The sequence below is a fragment of the Diabrotica virgifera genome, chromosome 10 (assembly GCF_917563875.1).
Source record: "Diabrotica virgifera virgifera chromosome 10, PGI_DIABVI_V3a".
In the NCBI taxonomy this organism is placed as follows: Eukaryota; Metazoa; Arthropoda; class Insecta; order Coleoptera; family Chrysomelidae; genus Diabrotica; species Diabrotica virgifera.
In genome coordinates, this window is record NC_065452.1 from 62,943,627 (window position 1) to 62,959,470 (window position 15,844).

Sequence of the window (15,844 nt, forward strand, 5' to 3'; positions counted from 1 at the left end):
TTATATATATATATATATATATATATATATATATATATATATATATATATATATATATATATATATATATATATATATATGTTACAGTTCAAGTTGATTATCCAGTTGGAGTTGACTCCAACTAGTTGGAGTCAACTCTAACGGCTGGTTTCAGTAAAAGTTGATTATAAATATAAAATGAAGATTTATATTCAACATTTACTAGTAAAAGTAGACTCCAACTAGGAAAAGTATACTCTTCCCAATGCCATTTAGTAAAAGTTGATTCTGATTCATACAAACAGCCGATTCTAGAAATTAAATGTTACTGAAAATGTTCAAATTAGTCTAGGCTGTATCGTCGCCCCCATTAGGTAAATTACTCCGATTCGAAATTTTTGCACAAACTTACTCCAAAAGAGGTCCTTATAACAAATCTACTGGGTGCCAGGCAGTACCTTGATCGATAAATTGTTTAAACAATTTTTTTTAGACAAATTCACAAAAATAATTTTTTCACTTCGAACAATATTTTTTTAGATCATTTGGGTTATTCTGAGCAAAAAAAGGTATTTTGTGATTTTTCTCTAAAATTGATTGTTGTCGAGTTATACGCGACTTACAATTTAAAAAATGCGAAAATAGCCATTTTCAAGGCTTAATAACTCGGTTAAAATCCATTATTATGAAAGTCAGAAAGTGACCAAACCAAAGTTTATAGCCCCCTCTTCAAGATCCAGCAGAAATTTTTGTCACTATTTTATTACTAAGCTGTATCTTTAATTATTAACAATGAGTGCTAAGTACGTATTAGACGGCCGTCAATGGTAAGTGCTAAAGAGATGCACCATTCCGGCCGTCCAATGGTGAATCTCACTCGCACTCAATTGACGGCCGCCTCAATACACGCTTAGCGCTCATTGTTGATAATTAAAAATAATAACTTATTAATGAAATAATGACAAAAATTTCTTCAGGATCTTATAGAGGTAGCTTTAATCTTTGATTTTTTTTAGTTTCTGACTTTCATAATATATAATATCGTATGGCATTTTTGCCTTTCGGACAGTTCCGGCGCCAATTACATCTTTAAGCCTGTTTCAAGTAACTAGTGTCGATGTACAATAGCCCAGGGGGACCGACGGCTTAACGTGCTCTCCGAGGCACGGTGAGACGGCTCGTGTCATTATTGGAAATGAAAATGGTTTGTCTTTGGCAGGGCTCGAGCCCACGTACACTGGCGTATGAGGCCAGCAATTATGCCGTTACTCCACGGCCGCTCGCTCGACTTTCACAATAATTATCTTTAACCGAGTTATTAAACCTTAAAAATGGTTATTTTGGCGTTTTTCAAAATTTAAGTCGCTAATAACTCGACAACAGTCAATTTTAGAGAAAAAAAGGCCCAAAGGATCTAAAAAAAAATTGTACGAAGTGAAAAAATTATTTTAGCGAATTTGTTTAAAATCATTGTTTATCGGCAAACGTCACTAAAATCATCCATTATTGTACTCATTTGCCTCATTTTCGGCAGTAAAGTAACACTTTGTTGTGTTGAAAGAAGAATGTTACTTTACCTGCCGCGATTATTAATCAAATTAACCGAGATTGAATGTAAGTGGTCAATGGCAGCAATCGAATATTTATTTGAGTGAAATTAAAATTTATTTACTTTAATTATTAAAAATATTATACAAAATTTATCTTATTATTAATAAAATTTATGTCAAAAAGTAAAATTCTGTAGTGTTTCGCAATTATATTCATACAAAATAAATCAAAACTTTACAGATTTATTAATTAGGTAGGTATACAATATGCAAAAGTCATCTGTCATTACTGTCATACGAATTTTAACGACCCCCCTACAAGATACTGAAGAAAATTTTGTTATTATTTTATTACTAAGCGGTTATTTTTAATTATTAACAATGAGTGCTAGGAGCGAATTGACGCAGCTATCAATGTGAGTGCGAGTGAGATGCACCATTGCACCATTTTGGCATTTAAAAATTCAAACTTCTGTCAAACCACAAAACTGTCAAAACTTTTTTTGTAATTTATTGCTCACATGTCATCACCATGACAAGGCGAAAGTTCTTCTTCTTCTGATGCTTTATCCTTTAGTGGAGGTTAGCGACTACACTGGCAAATCTGTCTCTGTCCAATGCGGCTCTAAACAAAGATGTTGAATCAAGGCCGGTCCAGTCTCTGATATTTGTAAGCCATGAAATCTGGCGCCTACCGGGACCCCGTTTTCCTTCAATCTTACCCTGGATGATCAGTTGCGTGAGGCGGTACTTTTTGTTTCTCATTATGTGTCCCAGGTAGCTAACTTTTCTGACTTTAATGATTTTTAGCAGTTCCCTATCTGTACCTATTCTCCTCAGAACATATTCGTTGGTGGTGTGGGTTGATCAAGATATTCTTAAGTCTCTTCTATAAAGCCAGAGTTCAAAGGCGTTCAACTTGTTCATCAGTGTTGTGCTGTGTCCAGGCCTCCGTTCCATACAAAAGTATGGACCACACATGGCAATGCAGAAAACGACATCTAAGGCTGATATTAATGCTACTGTTACAAAATAAGCTTTTCATTTTGATAAACCCCTGTCGGGCTACCTCTATTCTCGCTCTTGACTTCTTGTTTATAATCAAGTTGATTGTTGAACCAGCAACCAAGATATTTGGTCTGCTTGTTGATCTTTGTATCTTTGTGCCAGAGTTTGAAGACAGAATATTGCTTCTCGTGTCCCCATACCTTTCCTGAAGCCAAATTGTTCTTGACCGGTGACCTCATCACATTTTTTATAATATATTCGGTACCCCGTCAAAATAGCCCCGTCAAAAAAGCTCCGACAAAATAGCCCCGACATAATATCCCGCACACAAAATAGCCCCGACAAAATAGCCTCCAGACAAAATAGCCACGGAATAATAGCCCGCCGACAAAATAGCCCCGACAAAAAAGCTCCATTCAGAATTCATCATGAAATAATTCCTTAAAAATTCATTTTTTCGGAAATGGTAATTATCCTCTATTCAGATGTTTATCTTAACCACATTAAATGAAAACGGTCTTTTCAGAGAACTCGAGTCATGTCTTCCCTGCCTCTTGGAAGTTTGAACATTTAAGTTAAGCGAAAATCAATGTTTATTTATGATATAAACATTTTTTTCTGTTTTCGGGCAACAGTAAAATGCATTTTAAATTAAATAAATTAAATACATTCTTCCTATTTGTCAAATAATTTAAATTAAAAAAAAAGTTTTTGGATACCTTGTATAAATAATTATGTAATTGTTTATAAGAGGCTGTTTTAGCCGGGGCTATTTTAGCCGGGGCTGTTTTGACCGGGGCTATTTTGTGTGCGATCTATTTTGTCGGGGCTATTTTGTTTGCGGGCTATTTTGTCGAGGCTATTTTGTGTTCAGGCTATTTTGACGGGGCTTTTTTGACGGGGCTGTTTTGACCGGGCTATTTTGACGGGTCACGAATATATTCTGTTCTGTATGATACGCAAGAAAAGCTTCAGAATGTTATTTAATAGACTTATAAGGTCCTGGCATAATTTGGCATTCTTCTTTTTAGGCAGTGGTATGAAGACTGATTCAAGCCATATTTTAGGGATAGTCCCTGTATTGTAAACATTATTAAATAGTCCAAGAAGAAGGTCTAAGTTTTCCTCGTTGATTAACTTCAATAGCTCTGCTGGTATTTCATCTTTTCCTACAGATTTGTTGTTTTTTAGTTGACGTCCATTAAATCCAATATTTCCTCTGTCATCCATCTTTGCTTCCGTGGTCGCTGTTATGTGAGCATTTCAGTTGCCGTTGCAAGGGCGTGTCTGATTTCCTCCTGAAGGCGAAAATTAAGGATGTTTAATTATATAAAAGTGTGCTAAAAAACAGTGCGAAAAAGTAAAACCGATTTAAAATACATTGTTACTTCAACATACTTTAAACCCTTCATGTACTGCTATCTATATTTACAATTTTCACACAATAAAACCTTTACATTACATAATATGAGATAGAGTAGATAAAAATTATTTTTGTGAATTTGGTTAACAAAAATTGGTTAAACAATTTTTCGACCGCGGTACCGCGTGACCCCCTGTGTATTTGTTATAAGGATTGTTATACGGATGTATTTCTTTGAGTAAGTTTGTGCAAAAAATCGAATCAGAATAATTTACCTAACGGGGGCGACGTTACAGACTATACTAATAAGTAGTTGAAACGGTCAAAACAAAGAAACGCACACGCACACTCATCAAAAATGCACTTGAGATTCTCGTATAATCAACATTTACTGAATCGATCCAGGAAGAGTCAACTCCAACTAGTAAAAGTTGATTTAAATTTTTAAAATCAACTTTTACTGCTCGTATCAGTTGGAGTTGACTCCAACTAGTTGGAGTCAACTCTAACTGAGAATCAACTTGAACTGTAACATATATATATATATATATATATATATATATATATATATATATATATATATATATATATATATAAGTATATATATATATATATACATTAAATGTTTTCTCTAAAAAATCCAGATTTAGTTGTCTCTTGGTACCTACATATATTTTGTTAAAATGTATATTACATGTGTAAAATATGGAAATTTTTTCATATAATATTCAAAAACTCCTCTTTACCGACTTATGCTTGATCTTTTTTTTCAAAGTATAAAATTATAATAATGCAAACTGGTGTGCTCTTCACTTTTATCAAAAAAAAATTAAAGCCTTTCGGCAGCTTAGAGAACAGTCATGCAGAAAATTAATTTACTTTATTTCGGTTATTGTTAAGGATTTAAATTGGTGTGTAACGAAGGGTTAATCCTTTGAGTCTTTTCAATTTTGTTTTAAATCTCTATAGACATGGTACACACATACACTCGGCTAAAAAAATTTTCCTACAATGAAATATTTAAGTTATATGTATAACAATATTAAAAATAAATAAATTAAGAAATAACAAAGCACCTGTCACAGATAGAATAACTTCAGAACTGGTAAAGAATGGTGGACATGTGCTATGGAAGCGTATCCATAAACTAATCTACCATCTACCGCATATGGACACTAGAATTCATCCCAGAAGAATGGGAAATAGGAATCATACGTCCTGTATACAAGGGGGGAGACAAATTACTCTGCGAAAATTATAGGGGCATAACAGTTTTAAAATTTAAACTGATATTTGGCTTGCAAATTTTAGAAGCCTCGGCGGTGTAACCAGAGAAGGTTCCCATTGTTTTCAATGTGGTGGGATGTAGAGTAATATTTTTAATATTATTTTATGTGCTATTAAATTGAAAACTTAGTCTTTTGCTAGCAGTTGCCGCTAGGGCATCCCTGCCACTAGGGCATCCCTGCCACTTTGTTCGTTGCAGTCCGTAACTGCACGCCGGGGCTTGTCTTGGTTGGGTCAGAGAGAACAGCATATGTGCCTCCTAATGAGAGACGAATAAGTTTAGAAACCGGTAGAGGTGCTCGCTGCACTCTCTGATTGAACTAGAATATAATGCGGCTCACTGGCGAAGCGTCCATGTAACCACTGTTACCACTGGTAATAGTTAAAAATCTTGCAAATAAATATTTTATGACGATGAATAATTCTATTTACTAATAGAAATATATTATTATATTATGTGGTAATAGTACCTAACTCAGTATTGCCGAGTTTGGCAATATTTGGCATATTGGCGAGTTTATGTGACTCAGTTGCACTTTATTATACTCTGTTACCAGACTCATTTCTGGTTACAATGCTTATACCCACGCTGGCGCTCGGGACCGGCTAGTGACTGAAAATTTTGAAGAAGCGACGGCATAAGCGCGCTGTGTATCAGTAGCGCTGTTACCACATTTAAAATTGGTGACAGTACCTATAAAAAGTGTGCGTGCAGTTAACCATGGATGAGTGTCGCTTCTTAATCGATCAACTACTTGAAAAGTAATTCTCCTTGTATAATTTTGAAGAAAAAAATAAGATTAAAAATGAAAGAGCTATTTTAAACAATTTAAAAAAGGAATCAAAAAAAGTAGTTCGATATTTTAAATTTAGTTGGTACAGTGAAAATCCTTGGTTATATTATGGTTGCAAGAAAAATATACTGTATTGTTGGCCATGTCTTCTGGTTTCTACAGAAAAATGGGTGGACCAGGTTCACGATTTAAATAGTGTTAGATTTTTAAAAAGGAGACATGAAATTTCTCCGTTACCTACATGTAAGATGTATACCCAATTTAATTCAGTTTGGCAAAACAAAAATCAAAAGTTCCCTTAACCAAGCTTTTAAAGCAAATATTGCTAAACATAATGAGTTTGTTAAAAAAATAGATAGGTATATCCTTAGCACACTTATAATAAGTAGATACTGTATGTTTTTGGGCCAAACAAGAATTAGCGTTTCGTGGTCATTTTGAGTGCGACGACTCTGACAATCCAGACAGGGAATTGTTAACATTAATTGCCAAAAAAGATCAAAAATTTTGTCAACATCTAGAAACATCTGTTTTTTCGAGAGTTTCAAGTGATATACAAAATGATATTATTGCAGCTACACTCACCGGCACAAAATTCCGCCACCCAAAATTTTAGATTAAGTTTGACAATTTATAACTTTATTATTTGTGCTCCGATTTTCAAGATTCTTACACCAGTTTGTAGGTACATGTATTCGTATTGTTTGGTATTATTCCGGTAACAAAAAATTTTGCTTGCATGTCATTGTACAGGTGTTAAAGGAAGCGTTGTATTTTCTCCTAATTTTAAAAAATTCTGTGGAAAATTGGAATAGCTGATTTTGTTTCATAGTCCTGTCATATTTTCCCGGAGGAATCACCAACATTTTTTTTAATTATCCAAATATCTTTTTTCTTGTAAGAGCTGTACCATTTTTTGTAAATAAAAACACTGATTGACTCATACAATTGAGGTTGGATTGATAAGATTAGAATGGCCCGCATGCAGCCCAGATCTCAATCATATTGAGCATTTATGGGATGAATAAAAAAGCTATTTGCCGTCATCCTAGGCCTCCAGAAAATTTGGTACAGTTATGGCCCTGGTAGAGGAATATCGGGCTATTCCCCAGGCAAGGAAAACACATCTTTATTAGATGCTAAACAGATTGCGAGCAGTCGTTGCTGCAAGAGGTGGACATACCCGCTATTGAATTGTTTTGTTTTGTTGTTAAATTTGTTTTGTTTTGTTAATTTTAGTGCGTTTGATATTTTGAATTAAATAAACCTTCAAAGCAGTGTTTTTAATTACAGTTCTTACAAGAAAAGAGATATTCAGATAATTCAAAAAACAAGACCTTAGTGATACCTCCAGGATAATAAAAAAGTAGTATGAAACAAAATCAGCCCTCCAATTTTTCCACAGAATTTTTTAAAATTAGGAGAAAAACAACGCTTACATTCAGCCCCGTATAATGCCATCTAAGCAAAAAATTTTTGTTACCGGGATAATAGCAATTGACATCAATACATGTACCTACAAACTCGTGCAAGAATCTTTAAAATCTAATAAAGCTATAGATTGTCAAACTTAATCAAAAAATTTGGGTGGCGGAATTTTGTGCCGGTGAGTGTATATATACATTTAGCCATATCTTCATGTTTTTAAATAAGATTTTTTGCATCTGGTTTTGGTAACACTTCAGAAAAAGTCACGCGTCGCCACTGATGCGGCTGTAGTTTCGTGTTGCAACGAAATTGAAAATGAACCATTCTCGTTGGAACTTTACCTCGCTGAGCAGATGGGACGTGAATTATAAATTGTAAAATTCCCTCATCTTCTTTAGTCTCAGTATCCGTCATGGCTTGGAAAATTTTAGAAGCCTCGGAGGTGTAACCAGAGAAGGTTCCCATTGTTTTCAATGTGGTGGGATGTAGAGTAATATTTTTAATATTATTTTATGTGCTATTAGATTGAAAACTTAGTCTTTTAAATATATTTTAGTTTGAAAATGTACATTTTAGCGCACTTTACGTAATCATATAACTATTAAATGGGATTTTCTTATAAAGCTAATCAATAATTCCTTAAGGACCAGTTAACGTACGACTTATATACGTGGTTAAGGAACCGGTTCGTGCCCTGGGAGCAATTACACTAAAATATATAATGTTGTTTGGCAAGTGGTAAGACGCTCGTAAGGTCTCAGATGTTCTGCAAAAAAACGACCGACCATTCGATGTCTGAGAAGCCAACGGCAATTTAGCACTGCTGAACTGTATAGAACTTAATGCACCAGTGTACTATTAAAATACAACTTAATTTCTAAGATAAACGAAAGAATGAAATAGTAGTGGAGCTAGTGAACCCTCCGAGTAACGGTCTTCCTGTAAGGCAAGAAATTTGTATGTAAAGCAGTGGCGGCTCGTCAGAGGAGGCAAGGGAGGCTCAGCCTCCCCATAAATTTTTTACACACTCTATACCGTTTTGTTTATCATGAATCGCGAAAACAACAATTACTCTCACTATTATACAACGTGTAAATTCCATATTATCACTAATTATCCATACGTACGGAGCATTAGCATTAGAACGCATGATCGCGTCTCAGTTTTATTACATATTATTGTAGGCAAGACCCTGGGTTATCCCGAGATGCACGAACGGAGTCGAGAAGCCCAGCTTTCTCCGTTGCTAATGCTCCGTGCAGCGCAGCAGGCGTTTAAGGAGACCCGGTCTCCTAACAGTGGCATCTACGGCGCCATCACACGCTGCCCGGAGATATACCAAGGGAGGCAGTGCAGCTTCTCAGCTCCGTTGGGTGGTTGGGTGCGTCTCGGGACAACGAATTTTAGGGTCCTGACTAAAAATAATGAAAAATCTAAAAGTGCGAATTTTGTTATGAAATTTGGTATGTGGGGTTATAATAATATTTGGAACAACTCGCTCAAATAACTTTTTCCGATATCTCTAACTTAAAGCAAAATACCGGTAATTTATCGTGTTTTTGAATTCGCAGTAGGCCGCGTTTAGAATTAAAAAAATTCAGTTGAGTATCTTAAAAAATTTGAAGCTTCATTATGTATGGACTGCAAAACTTCAAATCTGTATTTATTTTGATATGCATAGGTATCTATTTACAAATAGATGGAATTGTTAACAAATAGACGACACAAACTTTGGTATTAAACTTTTACTATTAGACTAACTATTTTTAAAATGATGATATCATGAAATTATGAATTAGGATGATATTATGAAATGTAAATAAAAATGGTCAAAAGATGGGGCCTTAAATTACATTTTTTGGCCAATTTTTTGCTAGTACAAATTTGTCTAGATATTTTACAGTTAGGTATAGCCTCACCTATTGTAAAAATCACGAGCCGCCACTGATGTAAAGTGATAATTCAAGCATACCAAGGCTAAAATCCATGACCTGGCAGGCATCTGCCCTGCACGTCATCGGCCCTTTTATTTTTTAAAATGTAAAATAAATAAGTTAAAAAAACTTACTTCTGTAAGCTTCAAAATTTAATATCATTTAGTTTATTTATTCATAATTATGGAAAAAAATTGACAGGCGATTAGAGTAAGCAAAAGTATCTGCAGGTGAATCGAAAGGTGCATAATTTAGGGGGTAAAATAAACTTTCTCCTGTAAAGTTTAAATTTAGGTTTGTGATTGAGTAAGTCATTTAGAAGAAATGTGTATAATGACAGGCGGTTCTGAACAGTATAAGACCTTGCCAGGCGAGGGGAAAGATTAGGGTTATTTTCCTAAAATTATTTTTTTTGCATCGAACAAAGTTTTTTTAGGTTTTTTGGATCATTCCAAACAAAAAAGGACTTTGGTAACTTTTCTCTAAAAATGATAGTGTTTGACATACTCGTATAAGGGATTAAAAATTTAAAAATTGCGAAATCAGCCATTTTTAACCCTCAAGAACTATGTGAAAAAAAATTTAATGTGGTCAAGATAGGTAGATATTCTTTTAATATCGATTGATGAAATCCCGAAGAGCTTTTTGCAATACAATATCGAAAACCCCTTTATTTTTTAATTGCTAATCAAGCGGGCGTGACACTATTTTCAACCGTTGCATGTATACAGGGTGAGGCAGATAAAGGGCCTATTAGAAATATCCCGAGAACTATATGAAAGAAAATCATGAAAATTGGAATACAGGGGTTTTGAGGTGTGAACTATTTAATGAAAATAATTTGGTCTCTTTGCTACTTCCGGTTATACCGGAAGTTCATTGTAACTTCGTTTTTTTAAATAGGACACCCTGTATATTTTTACATTTTTGGATTCACCTCGATTTCTTCTTTCTTAAAATATAAGTTTTTGTAACATTATACAGAGTAGGTTAAAAGATAATTACATTTCCTTATTAATTTCGTAGCAATATTCACACCCTGTAGGATTGTAGTAGTGTGACATAATAAACTCTATTATATTCAAATGATTTTTAGTATAGTCTACTATTGTTAAGAGTTATTGGTATAGTTAAATTTTTCATTTTAGTATACAGGGTTGGTTGAAACTCGGAATGAGTATTTTCTGAGTTTTCTTAAATGGAACACCCTGTATTTTAGTATTGTAATGAAATATTATTTTATGGTACTTTTTAATTTCTTAAGCATTCCCTATACCTAACTGCTTTAATTTGTGAGTTAGTGGTGATTCAAGCCAAACATTAATTGCAACACAAAATACGTGAAATTGTATTAGGTTGGCCGTGAAAATATTCAATCACAAATAATTTTTTGGAAATAAATACATATTAATCTAGACTAATACTTAAAATTGCCAATAATGGTTGATCTATCAAAATACCATCGAAGTTAAAATTGTTGGTGCGATTAACAATTAAGCACAAATTAAAGCAGTTAGGTATAGGGAATGCTTAAGAAGTAAAAAAGTACCATGAAATATCATTTCATTACAATACTAAAATATAGGGTGTTCCATTTAAGAAAACTCAGAAAATACTCATTCCAAATTTCGAACCACCCTGTACACTAAAATTAAAAATTGAGCTATACTAATAATTGTTAATAATAGTAGACTGTATTAAAAATCATTTGAACATAAAAAGAGTTTATTATGTCAAAATACTACAATCCTAAAGGGTGTGAATATTGCTACGAAATGAATAAGAAAACGTAATTATCTTTTAACCTACCCTGTATAATGTTACAAAACCTCATATTTTAAGAAAGAAGAAATCGAGGAGAATCCAAAAATGTAAAAATATACAGGGTGTCTCATTTAAAAAAACGAAGCTATAAGCAACTTCCGGTATAACCGGAAGTACCAAATAGATGAAAATATTTTCATTAAATAGATCAGTCTTCAAAACCCTTATTATTCCAATATCTAAATATTCCAGTATCCAAAAACGTCTTATTCCAATTTTCGTAATTCAGTTGCCTTTAGTTCTCGAGATATTTCTAATAGGCCCTTTATCTGCCTCACCCTATATTTATGTAATATGTGTAAATGTATGTGAGGAAAAATATTCTGATTAAATTTTTTTCCACCATCTTGCTTGAAAATGTTCCCTATTAACAAATTTGCATGTTGTCAGGGTCAAAAATGGGTCACATTTTTTAAACATTTTTTTTAACTTGAAAAGTTTTCCACATGTACTATAACTTTTTTGTAACAAAAATGCAGGTCATAAATTAAATCACACATTCTGGGACCAAGAATACATCGATTGAACCTTACTTGGAACAAATATGCACATAAAAAAAGTTACAGCCCTTTGAAGTTACAAAATGAAAATCGATTTTTTTTCAATATATCGAAAACTTTATTTTTTATTGAAAATTGACATGTGGCATTCTTAACAAATGCCACATGGAGGTCCATCGCGAGGGAAAACCAGGAAAAAACCTCGTGATACTATCCCGACATCGTAAGTATTTGGTCTTACCTTTAGTTTACTCTCAAAACTAATACCAAATTCTAACTTTAATATATCATATGATGTTATTTTAAATTATAAATAATATTAATAATACATAGATATATAAATAGTACTAAAATATAAAATATGTACTAACTCGATATGTTATTGACTTACTAATCGTGGTATTTCCTTTCTGTTGACTTCCTCTTTTAGTATGGGTAACCACATCCTACTGCATTCTACCGAGGAATTTGCGACACACTTGGTTTCATTTGCCGTAATTAACCCTCGTAAGGCGGTGCTTAGATTGTTACGTAAACAACGGTGCGGGGTGCAATTGCACCCCATCCGTATATCCATTTTTTATATGTGAACGTTGGGGAAATTGATTTGAAAGATAATTAGAACTTGTATATTATACTATAAAACATAATTTTACAAACAAGGTAATTATTTCTTGTTTAAAAAAAATAATTATCGTTGCAAGACAAACACATGAAATTTTTCACAGAGTAAGCAAAACAAAGTTTTTACACAAATAAAGTTATGCCGAGACTTACGGCCTTTTTTCTCTGACATAAGTAACACCGATATTGTCCCGTAGCTCTGTTAGCTCCAGGTGGAACATCAGAAAAGCCCAATTCAGGATAATATGAAATTTTCACCATTTGCACTCTACACTCATTTTTCCAAAAAAAAACGTAACCGCAGATTTTTAAATGCTTTAATGGGTGGAATGTGTTTAGAATTGAATTCAATGCGAATAAAAAAATTATTAAAAAGGATAGATGAGAAAAACGAGGTTTGGGGTACAATTGCACCCCGCAGCGCCTTACGAGAGTTAAAGCCGCTTCTTTGATTTTTCTCTTTTTACTATCTGTTTCTTTCAGAACTATACTTGAATCTCTCCACTGAACTTTATGTTCATTATCCCATGCGTGTTGACATATTTGAGATCTATCAAATTCTCTATTTTTAATATAAGACTGATGTTCACTTATTCTAACGTTTAATGGTCTTAATGTTTCACCTAAATAAAATTGTTCGCATTCACAAGGTATTTTATAAATACAATTATTTGTTCTTTCTTGTTCATTGTTAGGTTTAATTTTAGACAGAATAGATCTCAATGTGTTTGTTGTTTTGAATGTTGAATTTATTTCCTATTATTTTAAGTTTCTCGAATTTTACTAATCATAGGAATCTCTAACGCGAGAATTTTACTGTTACCGTTGCATTTGGTTGTCTTTTTAAAGAAAGATCACATGCTATGATTTTTTTTTGTGACGGATATTCTTGAGTTGGGGTTGATTTCATGTAATCGAATGAATTATCTTTTAGTAAAGTCGTCCCAGGAACGCAACTCATAAATATTGGCAATATCATTTTAAAGTCTTCTACTTTAAAATGTGTAATATATTAGAAGAATTTTTTACTAAGCAACAACATTTTTGTTTAATTTAGTAATATTTTGTATTTTGTCAGCGACATCCGATTTGGACGTCGAAACGTTAATAAAATCATTTTTTTTTATTATATCAGTTAAATTGTGGCTTATTTCCCATTTAGAATAGTTGATTACAAAAATTCCACAAGGAAATAGCTTCAGAACAAAACCAAACTTATTAGTTTTGAGGGGAAATACGAACAACATAGGCAACAAAATATGTACAGAATAAGAATTGAATATGGAAACATTACTACTGATAGGACATAATATATTATACTATTTAAAAGTAAATAGGTACTGAAGAATAACAAAAACAAAGAAGAAATATCCTGTCTGAATGGCACTCTACAGAATACATTAGAATGATTAGAAAATTACAAAGAAAAGAGTGGAAATCGAAAGAGAGGAAGATCAAATACAAATTATGAAATGAAATGAAAAAAAGGAACCAATGAGAGAATCCACAGTTACATGGGCAAAGGAATTGTTAAAAATGGAAGACAGTTTGTCTCGATAAATGTCGAAGTATTGTAGAGCAAGTATTGTATCGCTTGATCTCTTTAACATAATAATTTATAACAGTGACTTACTACCAACTAGTTAGTAGCTTGTGATTACAAACCCCAAGAAATATCGTGCCATAGGCACAATTACTAAACAATAAGTCTGATGAATCACATTAAAAGATCTTCCTGTATATTACACAGAGTAAAATATATTATCGGATACTAGAATTGAATTAGGTCATGCAAATTTAATTGAATGTAACGGACCAACAATATGATTTCCGAGAATTCCAGTCCAACGTTTAATTTTCTATGATATTATATTGTGTTCTGACAGCAGTGCTAAGAGGTTTATTTTTCTGAGACCAATACACCATAGATAGATTTTGTTTTGTGTGAATAGCGAAGACGGATGCACCAGTAAATAAATTATTTTCCACACAATAATTATTTTTCTCAGTTCTCTCCATACTTTTACAGAATTCTATTCGCTTAAGATCTATAGGAATTTTAGGTGGTTTTAACTTTATACACGACTTATCACCAAGTGCAGAAAACTGTATTTCTGTCATTTTCTTTCACCAGGTCATTTCATACGACTAGGTTTATATGATGGACAATATTTTTTACAGTTTATTGAAAATAACATCCATCCATCCACCATCTTGTCCCTGTTTGTCTTATGTCCTTGTTTGCATAATAATTTTTGAACATTCCATAATTATCATAATTAATTTAACTAAACAAATGCATTTTTTAAATAAAAAATAATGTTTTAATCATATTTAAAATGAACCAAAAATTATTTTCCTATTTTTTCATTTTTTAATCGTCTACAGATCGAATATGAAAAATGGGGCCTATGTATGAACATGGAGAAAATGGAATATTTGTGAATAGGAGAGGAAACCGAAGATCCGGAATTAGAGTTAAGAAATATAAGGAAATGTAAGGAATATAGATATTTAGGAAGCATAATATCAGAAGAAGGAACTACAAAAAGAAACATACAGCATAGGATAGAGCAAGGAAGGAAAGCAACTCGTATTTTAAATGGTCTACTATGGTCTAACAAGGTGAAGCTGAACACAAAGTTAACAATCTACAGAAAAATTGTGGGACCTATTATAACTTATAGAGGAGAGTGTTGGCAACTCACAGGAAAGGAAAGAAAAAATATAGAAGTAGCGGAAATGGATTACTTACGTAGAGCATGCAGAGAATCTAGATTAGAACACGTACCAAATGAGGAAATAAGACGACGGACAAAGAGTTTATATTCCACGGTTGATCATATAGAAACAAAGAAATTGCTATGGTATGGTCATGTTATGAGGATGTCAGAGAAAAGATGGCCAAAAAGAGCATTAAATTACACACCCATAAATAGAAGAAGAAGAGGAAGGCCTACAGAAACATGAAAGAAAGGCATAGAACAGTCTATGGCAGATAGAGCTATTGACGAAAACGAATGGGTGGATAGAAAACGATGGCGAGCGAAATGTGGGATGCGTAGGAGACCGTAGAAACCCCACTACATACTTATATATAATCGTCTAAAGTATTACTGTCAATCCGAAAAAACCAAAATGTACCTGAACCTTGCACAATAAACGGACACATTTTAGAACAGGTCAATACGTTTAAGTACTTGAAATGTTGGTTGGATAGCAGCCTAAATCCTGATCTGTAAATAAGATCGCGAATAGAACAGACCAGAAAATCTTTCGAAAAGATCAAAAGACTGCTATGAGATTATCGAATAGAACTGGAAATTTGTGCTGCATAGAATAGGTGAGGAACAAGAACTTTTCAAGACAGTTAAAGTTAGAAAAACATCATACCTAGGCCACATATGATAGGAAATAATAAATATATATATACTCAACTAATAGTGAAAGGAAACATCGAGGGAAAGAGAGAAGTGGGAAGGAAAAGACTATCGTGGCTAAGAAACATCCAAATTGGACAGGTTTAAATTTTGAACAGCCAATAAGAACAGCT